Consider the following 12,388-nt stretch of genomic DNA (forward strand, 5'->3'; position numbering starts at 1 on the left):
GTATAAAATATTTATTCAACTTATTTTACCTGAGTAGTATTTCTTTTGTGTATCAGGATTATATATATATACTAGCTGTTAAGTGATCATTTTAGATAAACATTTAAAATTTTTATTCTACAGTATAAGATCTTAACTCAGTTTTTCACAAGGTATAATTAAGCTTAGCTTCAATACATTTTTTGGATTAATGGTTTTACCCACATTTTCTCTTCAAAGAGATAAATGGGTGTTTTACACAAATAAACCATTAATTAACTAAATCCTGAGGCAACATTAAACATTTACTGTACATCCAGCCCAGCTGTATCCTGCCAAGAAGAGTACTGGCTGCTGGGAACCCTAAAGTCCTTTAGAAGCAATCAGGGTACATCACTTAGTTTGCAGTAAAATAAACAGAAAAGACATGTAAACTGTAACAGGGTTAACAAGGTTAAGAACATTGCACGTAAAGTACAGTGCTTTACATATTGTTTATAACATTTTATTTTTGCCTGTAAATCTGCATTCATGCCCTGCTTCTTTTCCTCAATCAACACACAATATTGTGGAAAAAGCCAACTTCAGAGAATCGAAATTCATGAACCGACATGTCATGAGAGCAAAGGAATTTAAGCTATAACACCTTCATCACTTATGTACAGTACATGTCTAAACTTTAATGGTATGTTTAGAAATCTGAGACATTAAAAATAATCCTCCGCTGAGTTTCAGCTTCATTTTGGAATACAGTGGAATCGGCTTAAAACAATTTCTCCGCCTTGCAGAGCTGATTTTCTTTTCAAACTCTGTCTGTAGTACAGTCGCCTACTACCTAGTGGTCACAAGTGTCACTTCAGGTTCTTCGCCTAGCTAACAGTGGCAGGGAACAGCAGTGTCGGCACCAACGCTGCTGTGACAAGGCAAGAAGGGGCCAAAGGATGAACCTTGGAGGCACCGAAGTGTCCCCGAGTCAAGCTGTGGTGCTGAAGTGTCCGCTTTGACACAGTGGATTTAGAAGAATTTCCAAGAGGGAAGGATGACAATAGAAACAGCTAAAAAAGAGGGGGTCAAGGTGGGGGTTCACCCTCCTGCAAATGGGGTCCTGCAAGTCTGGCTGCGAAAAGTTTTAAAACTGAATGCCCAGGAATGCATTTCTGAGGCACTTAATTTTAGATCACTGAAAATAAAATCATGTCTAATGCCACGGTATCATCTTGTGAGGTTGATTATGACAACCTATCTGTGCTGTTTCCATTTTTTATTCTAAAAGGTTCAAAACAATTTTTTGCTATGGAAAAATGTATTTTATATTATCTAAAGGTACTTAAGAGCATAAGAAAAGTTGGACAAATGGGTACAAATGCAAGTGGGGTTGGTGTTTCATAATACAATCAATGAAAGCAATTCTGTAATATGAGTGATAAATACAGATACAATTTCCTTTTTATGTGCAATTACAATGCAGATACCAAGACTAACAACATACAACACAAAAATGAGCCAGGACATACATCAAATGCAACCAAGGAGTTCATCAGGAGATTTGAAAATCTGAGTCTAATTTAGCCAATCTCCAGAACTGAACAGCTCATTTACATGCTGAAGTAAAAATGTAAAAAAAAGGTTTGGATCACCTAGCAATAGAGGAAAAAAGGCAACACAGCCATAGCATATCATCTTAAATGATTAAAAAGAGTTTGTTCATTCCAAAAGCTTGGAGACTTCATGCTGTTACTTACTCAAAGACATAACTAAATACTGATGTTTACACAGGAAATGTATTAGAAGTGAATGTTTGTCACTCTTTCCTCAATATGTTTATTAAAAGGCGTGAATGCTCACACTGATGTAATTAGTGGAGACCCACAGGGATCTGTAGTAGGACCACTGCCATTCCCAATTAAATTAAATGTTCTAAATGCTGGGTTAGTAAACCAGTAAAATTTGCAAATAACACCCAATTAGGGAGACTGGCAAACACTTTAGGAGCAGGAATGAAATACAAAAATATTCAAGATAAAATTCACAAACACCTGGCAGAAACTGTTGAGAAGGGCAGGGCTTTTCCTGCACATCACAAAACAACATATAAATATAAATGAGAAAGACTTAGGTGTTCTTATCGACACACTGTTTATACCTTCTAAACACTTAAAAGGCAAACAAAATGTTAACATATACGGACAGTGTACTTAACAGTGTAGAATTTAAAAAGAGGATGTTATGCTAAAATTGTATAACGTTCTTTAAAGGTATAATTTGAAATACTGTTTAGAATTTTGGTCTCCATGTTCTAGAAAAGACAATGGTGCTCTGGAATCAGAGAAGGTGCAGAACACTAGATACATTCCAGGATTTAAGGGAATGTTCTGCACTTATAGGACGAAGGCACAGATCCTTTTTTAGGCTTGAACAGAAAAGATTGCGAATCACTTGATTCAAGTATTCAAAACCCTCAAGTGCACTGACAGTCAACCCCAGAGAACCGCTCAGAATAACCAAAGGAATATGATCCATAGGACACAAGTGGAAAATGCATAGAAGTGCATTTAAAACTTACACAGGAGGCACTTCCTTATCCAAAGGGTTGTAGGAATGCGGACCAAGCCACTTAACCATGTTGTCTAGACCTAACTTCCTTAAAGTAATTGCTTCTTCTGGTTTTAACTGTTCTTATGGTAACCACGTTCAACAGAAAGTAGGCTTTTGTTCTAATATGACCAAATGTATGAATGGAACAACCAAAAAATAAAATGTATACTGTGTATGCTTATCATTCATATTAATCTTATGATCACAAATACAAATGGACTACAAAGACTGTATAGCTTCCAATCATAGTAACTCCCAGGGAAAAAAAAAACAAGTTTAATAACATGTCTATTACCCAAATACATTTTATCAAAGTATGAAAGTAGTGTGTTTAATTGTTCACTTTCTGTATGCACATAATAATTTACTGTTGTATTTCAAGAGAACGGTTCTAAATGACAGAACACACTTTAAGTTGATTAAGTTTTTCTCCTTTTTTACTGCATAAAACATCTTAGTTATAGCAGATGCTCTAACCCATTAGCCATTATACTAACAGTAATAGAACTAGTTAAGAGAAGTACACAAATTGCAGATATTTCATCAATTCACCCAGTAACATTCAGGATCACATCATCTGATGTGTATTAGAGAGGTGATGATGGCAGGAAACTTCTTTTTAAGAGCACAGTGTCTAGAACAGTACAAAAAGTGGATTCATAGAACCCGACACATGACGATGCTTCAAGATACAGTATATCTGGACTCAATAATAGGTGGGAAACGAAATCTCTGAAGACCAACAGGTCTGTTTGCTCATGGTAGCTGCTCTAAAGGAAAAGATAAAAGTCCACACCCTGGGCATGCCTCCATACCAAGGAAACTGAACTATGTACTGGCATGTATATTTGCAAAGAATGATTAACTCTTTGCTCACATTTTAAGCACTGAATTACACACAAGTTATTTTATATAATAATTATATGTACAGTATAATAACTATATGAGTCTTATGGAACAGATTAAACAAAGCAATGAATAATTCATGTGTGAGTACTGTACAGATACAGGACATTTCATCCGATTCAGGGTCACAAGGGAGCTGGAGCCTATCCCGGCAAGCAAGGGTTCAAGGCAGGATACACCCTGGAAGGGACACCAGTGCATCGCAGGGCACAGATACAAACCCACACAGACACTTACACCACGGCCAATTTTCCCCAGAAGCCAGTTAACCTAACAGTACTTCTGTGGAGTGTGGGAGGAAATGGGAGCAGCTGAAGCAAACTGATGCAAACACGGGGAGAGCATACAAACTCCACACCCACGGCCCCAGTGCAATGCTAACCACTGCACCACCATCCCATCCCCAATTAGCAAATTTAGTGCTAAAATAAAAGAAACCAACATAAAAGGTAATAATACTACAAGTGCTCAGTCATTCCGAAGTTATAACAGAATGTAATTTAGTTTGGTCTCCTCTTGAAAGAAACAGGTGAGAAGTTTCAGAAGCCATACAATTTATTCTCATCCTGAGGCCAAGTTAAAGTACAGAACAAGTTGTACTGTGCACCGCATACCTCACATCATCACTTTCTAATAATTAACACAATCTGATACAATGCACTGCATAAATGTGGTACACCTGGAGCTATATTTGTCTCAGTGTTTAACAGAGAAACAGACTAATATATGCAGCTGTAAAGCAAAAAAACATGCAGTAAACATAAAATCACTTATTCTTCACTGCTAATGTTGCAAATTTGACCATGTTTTAATCGACTGAAGTGTTTGTTAAGCCTGAGCTACACATTATGGTCTTCCGAAGTCTGCAGTCACAGTGCGTGTCTGATGTAACTGTTCTGTTCTTTCCACCCTCTCCATGAAATAAAAACTAATGACTTCATCCAATGCATCAAATGTCAGCAAACACGTTCTTACGGTTCACCTTTTGTCTAATCACGCAACTGAAAAAGCAGAAAGTGCCCAGGGCTGGCAAAAACAGACGCTTTCTCTGTGGGTTACTGTAACCCATGAGATAATTTTTCAGCTGGAGAACGAGTGCGCAACGCATCGAGCTTCCGCTGCATAGTAGGTGGGCTCTCCAGCCAGCTGCAACCTGCACTTCCAACCAGCTTACAAGCAACTGGCCTGACCCCTGCAATGCTCGTCACTGTCACAATACTTATAGCAGAGTCTTCATCGGCGACAAGTGTTGGCTCGAGAGCCTGTCAGGCAGGCCTGCGCCGCACATTGCTCGCGTGTTTGCCTACAGGGAGGAACTCACACACGATGAATGAAAAGCCCAGCTCTTCACCTTCTGTCAACAACCTGGTAGAGGAAGGGCACGTGTTATGTATGGGGAGCCTCCTCCTTGGCTTTGATTAAATACGCCACCTCCTAGCGCCGTTTCGAACCGGGAAACTCCAGCGTGCGCGGCTGGAGAGCAGAGGAAAGAACACACAGGACATGAGTGCTTCACCTGGACAGCCCTGAGACCTGCAAAGGAGCAGGTAAAGGTTCAGTCCATGCAGAAAGGAAAAGAGACACAACGCTTTAGGCCACGGAGCCTTCTTCACACCTGAAGAAGCCAAAGCAGAAAAGTTGCCTCTTTTCTTTTCCTTTCAGCAAGGAAAAAACCTTTACCTGTTCACTTGCAGCACGCTGATGCAGCTCATTACGCAAACGTCTTCAACCCGGAGATCTGGTCAACAAAACCTCCTGCGTTTAGTCAAAGCTTCAAAATCTGACAATAAGTGAAAGGCTGCAGTAAAAAAGCATTGTTTAACGTCTTTAGAGAAATGGTAAGGTACAGGCCTTACAGTGTATTTTTGTACAGTTGTCCTAGCGTACCAATCTGACAAGGTTGAGAAACAGTACATCAGTGATTATGACATTAAATCATATATTTAATATGCCAGTACTCTCTATGTGCTGACTTCTGTTTCTACAATGTATTGAGCAATTTATATGTTCCTTTATATTCAGGAATTCTTACACTAAAACAATGAAACATCCATATTTTTTTATAAAAAACTAATAATCTAACCCTACATTATATTGAAAGGCAAAGAAAAATAAGGGGATTCACAGCCTCTCCAAACCTAGAATTATAATTCTGTTCACAATCTAAAGTTTAGGTATCGACCACCTCTATACTGCTTTTAAATATTACACTGAAAACATTCTTGGCCTTACTGGGCTCCAAGTCATGGAGCTTAGCTCACAGGTACTTCAAACGTTAAGGTAACCTTTTATTAAATACAGGAATAAAAATACGGGTGTGGAATAAAGGTTAAACTGAAACTTACATAAACCTCTTTAACTTACAGAAGATGTTCTTTCTCAGAATAAACTAAACTGAAAATGCAAAGGAATTGTAGCTCATGGATTAGGACAAAAGCAGGCATTTCAGTGAGATGACTGGTGTGTTAAATGAACAAAAATCCTTTCTGTGTATGTATAAACAGTACATATGTGTCTCTACAAATATATACAAACGGGTATTCGTTCCTTCAACATAAAATCAGTGCTTCACTTTACTGTAAGAAGAACAGACTGAAACAACCGTGTTCCAAACACACAGCATGAAAGTGGGGTCACCGCTGGACCGGAGGGGTGCTGAACTGTATCCCCAAAGACAGAATAGCACCTCCTATAAACTGCAGAGACAAAATCCAGGCGGCAGGACCAAGCTAGATGTGGGCTTCTGAATATACATAGAAATGGCCATGTTTAAAAGCTTACACTTGGACTAAAGCAAAGCTTTTAAGTTATATGAAGTGCAATGATTATAAATTGGAAAGCAAATCCAATCAGATACAAAGACGTTCCCGGATGACAGACTTTTTTTATTTAACAAGCCCGACGAGTAAAGACACGAAGGACACTGCCTCGTACGTGATCTCAAAAAACACGAGCAACAAGCCTGCACCAGCAGGGCGCATTCCTCAGCGGACAGGATGTAAGAGCTCGAACAAAGGCCGTCTGAAAGACATCCTTCGGTCTAGGGCCACCTGCCAAGCGCGCTGGTGTAATTGAAAAAGGTAATTATGGAGTCTGTCGAGTAAACCCTCCTCCGGTACCTCACTGCCAGCTGACACTGCCCCTTTCGTCGCAGCACGCTCAGATCACCGCCCGGCTGGACCCAGGCGCTCAAGCCTCCCATCGCCCTTCAGGCGCCCCCCTTCGGTCTCAAACACCGCGCCGGGCTACTCCATTTCCCTCTTTCACTAAGGGTATCGTTAGACTTGAAAATACAAGGCAAACCAGTACGGAATACCACCTTTTCCTATCTAATTAAGAGCATCTGAGCAGAATTTAAATGTTTTTTTTTCTTTTGCTAAAGCCATGAAAAGCACTTAAGACAGTCGAGTTCAGCTCGTGCAGGGCAGCAGTCAGGGCGTGGGTCGCACGCCCCGGGCGGGGCCCTGCCGCCAACCCCTCGGGCAAAAACACCTGACCGTACAGATGGGAAAAAGCAGAGACTGATGTTGATCCATCACAAACCCACCCACCCATCTTCTAGCCACTTCATTCAATTCAGGGTTGAGAGGGAGACGGATATCCCAGTAAGCAACGGGCACAAGGCAGGGTACCCTCTGAACAGGACGCCAGTCCATCACAAACACAGACTCACACTCACACTCACACTCACACCAGGGAGAGTTTTCCCAGAAGCCAATTAACCCGCCAACATGTCTCTGGATTGTGGGAGGAAACCAGAGCAACTGGAGGAAACCCAGACAAACACGGGGAGAACATGCAAACTCCACACAAACAGTCCAAGTCTGGAATTGAATCCAGGACCCCAGCATTGTGAGGCAGCACTGCTGACCACTGTGCCACCATGCCTCCGTATAAAGGTGTCAGCCACATCAATTAATAACAATAACAATTTTCAGAAATTCTAAATATAGGGCAAGGTATCAATATTGTGGAATGCTTGCCACTTGATAACCAGATCCTTACATTTGCTTTTATTTATAAAGTGCCTTTCCAAACCCAAGGATGCTGTAAAGAACGATAAAGCAAATAAAATGAAACAAGAACATACAGGACAAGCTGTAAGACAGTCGACATAGGTCCTAGCAAAAAGGTGGGTTTTTAAGTTTAGATTTGAAAAGTTTAAAAGAATTTGCCCCTCGAAGATTCGGAGGGAGGGCGGTCCATAATGATGGAGCAGTGACAGAAAAGGCACAGTCATCAAAAGTCCAAGATTTAGTCCTGAGGACAGTGAGGACCTGCCTCAGCTGAGCGGAGTCTACAGGAGGGGGTGTAAACATGGAGGATGAGCTCAGAGATGAATGATGGACCCAGACTGTTTATAGCCCTGAAAGCCAGTAACAAGTTGTTATATTGAATACATGACTTTATAGGCGACCAATGTAGAGATTTGAGTGTAGGAGTGATGTTACCAAGGACTGGTATGAGATAGAAGTTTACCTGCAGAGTTTGGGACATATTGCACCTTACTGAGAGGAGTGCCATGGAGCCCAAACATATTCTAAATGCTTGAAATAGGGACTCTGCATCAGACACTGACAGAAATTGCCTAAAATGGGCAATATGCCAAGGGTGAAGAAGAGGTCTTAAATTTTTCACTTGGAATATTTCATTTGTGTCCGGTTGTCATTTTATTTCAGATCTTACTAAACTAATGCAGAAATTTAAAGGATAAAAAGTCTGATCATCTGATTTACAGGCCTTAATCAGGTATTGGATGAAGAGCAGCTCATAACGTGCAGGAACATACAGGCACACTTTGGGGCTGCTAGCCTTAGCAAAGAGGAGACTTTTTTTCTGAAACACTGTATAACGAGCTCCATCTACTGGTGACTACTGGTACAGCAGTCTGCAGGCAAAGCTCCTGTGCTGGGACCCACACACCAGCAGGTTTGTTTTCCAGCCAAGCACTGCATTCAACAATCTAACCATCAAAGGTTTGCAGCCGTCTTCAAGCAAAGGCTCTATCCAACGGGAGTTTGAGGATTCAGCACCAGAATCGGGGAGCTGGTCTTAAAAGTATTAGACTGGGACTTGTGTCCCTGACCCAAAAGACAAAAAAAGTAAAAACAAATCAGACTCCATTTTTCAGTTTTTGCCATGCCCGTGATCAAAGTATTATTAGAAATTTGTTTCTTTATTTTTATACATTTTATTATTTAAAGTTTTTTTATAGCGCTTTTCATTAGGACATAAGAAAAGCTACAAAGGAGAGGAGGCCAAGCGATCCACTGGAGCCTAGGGACTAGACGGTTGATAGTAACGGGTATGTCCCTCTGAGGACCTCGTCCAAATGCTTCCTGAGAGAAATCAGGGCATCACTGTATACAACAGGGCTAGATGGCTTGTTCCCAACTCGGCAACTCCCGAAGGAATCCCCCGGCACACGCAGGATAAGACATGTTCCTCCGAGCGCCGCAGCGTGGGACCTGTTCTGCACCAGCAGCCCCACTGCAGCGCAGACCAGGCGAGGAGGAGAGAAACTTCGGCACTGCAGCGCAGTTAGCCATGCCTCACAGCCCCTGGGTACCAGGTTACCACCTTCTCTACGGAGCCTGCATGTTATTTGCTTTCTAGCAGGCGCACCTGTTTTCCTCCAGCCCTCCATAACCATGCGGGCCGGGTTCGAGAGAGTCTCTCAGCTCTGCCTGAGCCCTGCTGCTGACGGTCGGCTGGTCTGGGGCGGCGCCCTGCCTCGCACCCTGAGCTTTCTGCAGGAGCCCCTGGCTGCCACGACCCTTGCCTGGAATGAGCGCTTTCTTGAAGATGGACAGATGGATGGATGAATTGGGGGGGGGGATGTAGGTGGGGCAGACTGTACAAGCCGAAAAGCAAAGCAGTGACAGAACACCAGGGCTAACAGTTGTGTTCTAGTGCAACTGCTCTATCTCCATGTGCAGGCTGCTCAGCTGAACAAAGCAGGCTCACACTATTTCCCGGACAGATGTCGAATCTGACAACACGCTCGACTGGAGTCATGTAGTGCCGTGTCTCCGTAATGTAGAGTCTAAAACAGTCGTCAGATCAGCGTTTGGAAAATGAACAACGCGCAGCGACTGTCGTGTCGAGAAGTATAAAACGAGCGCTTGAGATGTACCAGAGGATATGCTGTAGCTCAGGCTAAATGATCCTATCGGTAAAACCCGAAAAAAACAAACACCAGCTTTTAAACCTCTTAGCGGATTCACACCCCGCCTCACTCACACTTCCTCGAGTGGGTCTTACCCACTGAAATGCTATTCACAAACTTTAACATTTACATATCATTTCATTTCTCCATATACTGGGAACACAGTGGAAATATTCAAGGTGTGAAACTCAGTTATCCTCATAGCCCAGTAGCTCTGACCTCCTTTCACACACGCTTAAATATAAAAGATCTTTATATGTAAAGGGGAAACGACATACGTGGTTATTGTCTATTTTCTTTGACTTAACAGGTCGCACGAATAACCGACCCGCGACAGCACAGTCACGTTATACAGTGCAACCAGTAAGATCACCTACTCAAGGCCAAATCTGCAGATTAAGACCCACTCATGCTGTATTACAGAATGCTCTTCGTTTAAGTGAAATAAATGCAGGGAAGGAATGCTTGAACACTCGAGAATGCGCCAAAATGTAAATACCTTCAGGTCTATCAAGCGATTCGGACGTCAAATGACATTAAAATATCCTATCGTCCCCAACGTCCGACTGCCTTTCCTCACACGCCACCGCGCTGCAGAAGGTGACAAAAAAAAGTGACAAACTACCCGTACACAATTAACAAACTCGAGGGCAAAGAATGACCAAGAGACAGCGCAAACCGCATATGTCCAAGTTTCACACTGCTGTAAAATACGATCAGATGTACACATGTCGCTGCAGAAAGATTCTTACCTTGTTTACACACCGCTGTTTGCATTTGGCGCTCCGCGGTGCATTCTGGGACACTCCCCGCCACTTCCTGCCCTTCTTAAAGCGACAGCTCCCACGCACGTTTCAGTGTGTCTGAGACCGCTAGGAAGGGGACACACTGTAGGTGGTTTGATAGCTTCAAGTCCACCATAAAGACGAAATCTTTCTTATCTGGAGATGGACGAAGTGTGCGACTGGTGGGCTGTGTGTGATTTCTTACCATGCATGTTCAGTGTGTGTAGACACTGCTTGTAGCACCAATAAAAACTTCGGCAGATTAAATAAATATACAGTGGAGGTCAGTTAACAAAATGCTAGCTGAAAATATTCAAGTGCCACGAGATCACAAAAACTTAACAGTAAACGAGAGGGAATTTTATTTTTTTAAAAAACATCATGATGTAGGAATCAAATACCTTTGTTTAAAACAATTTACGCTGGAAAGGTAACTACAGAAATCAAAATGTCTGCTATACAAGGCCATGCCATGTAACGTCTGGGCTAAGTTGTACTAAAATATTAAATTAAAAGATTCCGTTTTATTGCAAAACCGATTAAAATCACTTCTTGAAATTTGCTTTTTTCATAGGTATTACATGCAAGGTCGATCTCTAGTTTTGTTCGAGAATATTTTATAATATTTACGTTTCTATTTCATCTGCTAAAGGCTAGCGTGCGTTTTAAGGTGTTCCTGAAATAGTGTTTCCCTGTGTATTCGAGTTCTTGCCCTTGTCTGTGTTTTCTCGTTCCTTAACAACATTTGACCATAATTTTGTCTTGCAAGTCATAAACTATAAATCATAAAACATCTGTAATGATCAGGGTTGCAGAAAGTAACATAGAAAAACACCAGAGTTGGGGTTGTTTTGCAATGCTTTCTTTCTAAGCAATAAAATATGTATTGTCTAGCAGGTGCTTAGGGTTCAAATTCAATTCAGACATTACCTGTGGTTATATAGCCTGAATATTGTTTCCATGGCAACCAGTGGTCTTTGGACCCTATAGTCCCCAATATTGACACTGCTGTCTCAGATTAACTTTTGTATTTGACTAAGTAAAGCAAATAATGTTGCTTTAAGTTTTAAAAAAGATGTGATGTCTTCAAACCTCCAATATGTTTCAAATGAACCGGTTTGTCAAATACTTCTGGCCGTTGAGGACTAGAGTAGGAAATTGCGTAATTTTTCATGGGACACTTTGTGAAACGTGTTATATGATAACCCCTTTTTTACTGAACAAATGACATATCCTGTAACACGGGACAACAGATGTTTAGTATAACTGATGTTTAAACTGTTATTTTAAAATTAAAAAAATAAATAAAAAATATACAATTTGAACTGTAACAGTCTTAGCTGCAGAAGCATACGGATATTTAAAAAGTTTTCTAAAAGAAAGCAGGAATGATTCAGTTACAGTTATATTTCTGAGGCTTTCACACTCGTGTGTTAGTCATTTTGTGTACGCAGAGTTGCATTGCAGAACGCAAGTTAGTGAAAAAAGAAGTCAGTAAAGCAACAATTGCTTTGGAGTATTCATGCATCCCTGACCTATAATTATTTTAATAAAAACTCAAACTTTAGTTACATGAACAATAAAAAGAAACTGTGACTGTCCGTAAAGGTACAAAAACTGAATCGCCTATCATATGAGAAGTGTCATACAGTATAATTGCACTCGGAGCTCTTTTGTTTCACTGAGCCGATTGAGCAAACAGCCCGGGAACACTGTCGAGAGTCCCAAACACACATTTGCAGTCTTTATTTCTTCATCCCGGAGGAGGGCGGGGCGGGACGAAGCAAGAACAGGGCAGGGAGAGTCGCACCCGGGCGCGGCCAGCGAGACACCCGCCGGTACTGGCTGAGCTGGAGCCGGTCCAGACCGCCAGCCGTCCGCCTGCTCGGCTCTGGCAAGAGCTTCGTTCAGGAAGCGAGGCAGTGATAGGGCAAGTAGCAGCAGCTCAGGTGAG

Source organism: Atractosteus spatula, chromosome 6 (assembly GCF_055471065.1).
Source record: "Atractosteus spatula isolate fAtrSpa1 chromosome 6, fAtrSpa1.hap1, whole genome shotgun sequence".
Classification (NCBI taxonomy): domain Eukaryota; kingdom Metazoa; phylum Chordata; class Actinopteri; order Semionotiformes; family Lepisosteidae; genus Atractosteus; species Atractosteus spatula.